This window comes from Lolium rigidum, chromosome 6, assembly GCF_022539505.1.
Source record: "Lolium rigidum isolate FL_2022 chromosome 6, APGP_CSIRO_Lrig_0.1, whole genome shotgun sequence".
In the NCBI taxonomy this organism is placed as follows: Eukaryota; Viridiplantae; Streptophyta; class Magnoliopsida; order Poales; family Poaceae; genus Lolium; species Lolium rigidum.
Window position 1 is genome coordinate 221,738,995 of NC_061513.1, and position 1,417 is coordinate 221,740,411.

Genomic DNA, 1,417 nt, shown 5'->3' on the forward strand with positions numbered 1-1,417 from the left:
GGCGGAGGATTGAGCTGAGCGACACAGAAGTTACCATGAGATACCGCAGGCGCGACAGTGGCGTTGTAGAAAGAGCGTGGCAGCCTCGTCGGTCCTCCATCGACAATGTGGAAGCCATGCGGGACCCATCGAGCAGGGTTGAGCTCGAAGTTAGCCATGGCAACGCGGCGAGGTGGATCCGCCGGCGGTGGTGTCGGGCGCGGACAAGACTCTATTTCCGCAATTAATGTGTCCTGGCTACCTGGCTCAGGAGTCGAGACGGCGGACGGCCCTGTATCAGGAGGAATATGGGAGGGCAAACCGACTTTTGGGACCCATTGCTTATTTTTTTGCTTTAACCAGTCGAGACAAGTTTTCCTAAAATGACCCGAACGGAAACAGAATCTGCATCGAACCCTTTTAGTACAGGACTTGGAATCATGGCCCATTGAAAGACAACGACCACACTCCCAAAACAGATAAGCAATATCATCAATGACCTCGTCAAGCCCATCAAGACTCCTGGGCTGTGCAGACTTACTTTTTTCAGAAGTTCCATCAGAATCAGGCTGTTTCTCCTTATCCTTGCTGGCATGAGCTGATACCCCACTTTCTTGAGCAAAAGATGGACTAATTGGTTCAGATGCAGGTTGTATCTGATCATGCTGTGAATTGGGATCATCTGCAGACTTGGACATATCAGGCTGATCAGTAGTAATCTCCTTATACCCCTTACAAGCAGGATAACAAATTGCTTCAGCAAAATTTAATTTCTTCCCCTGTGACACTGTGGTTTTAACAATAGGTTTAGGCACTGGTTTTTCCATAGCTTTCATAGCCATTTGTGCTCTTTTTTTTCCCGGACTAACCAGTGTCCACTCTGATTGGCATTCACTTTGCCAGAGATTAAATTCACGTTCCCAATTTGGCCCACCACGACCCCACAGATGAAAGAAACATTTGAAAAGAGAGCATCTGTACATCCTTAGTTTGAGAATATGAAAACCAACCTGCTTACCAGCAACACAAAAGGAAAACACTCTGTCTCTGAGAACAGAAATCCTCATTCTAGATCCATTGCCACCTAGAACTGACTCAAGAGCAGCTGCAACAGTCTCCTCATTAAGACGAAAAGCTGCTCTTCCAAAAGAAACCACCATGAGAAAATGACCACTTCTTTCAGATGGGTTTACTGTCGAACCAAATTTGTGGTGAACATCCTTTGAGAAATTTTTCCCATGAGACATGGACAAGTCTAGATGTGCTCGAGCAGGCATGCCATCAGGTGGCACTGAGGTTGAGACCGCAGATGTCTCAGGTGCTTTGATCGCAGAAGAAGTAGACTCTTTATTTGCCATTAAGACAGCAGTCGAACCTGCATGAACCATGCAATCACGTGTGGAGAAGGAATTACCAGCTGAGATGGCTGTACCAATCC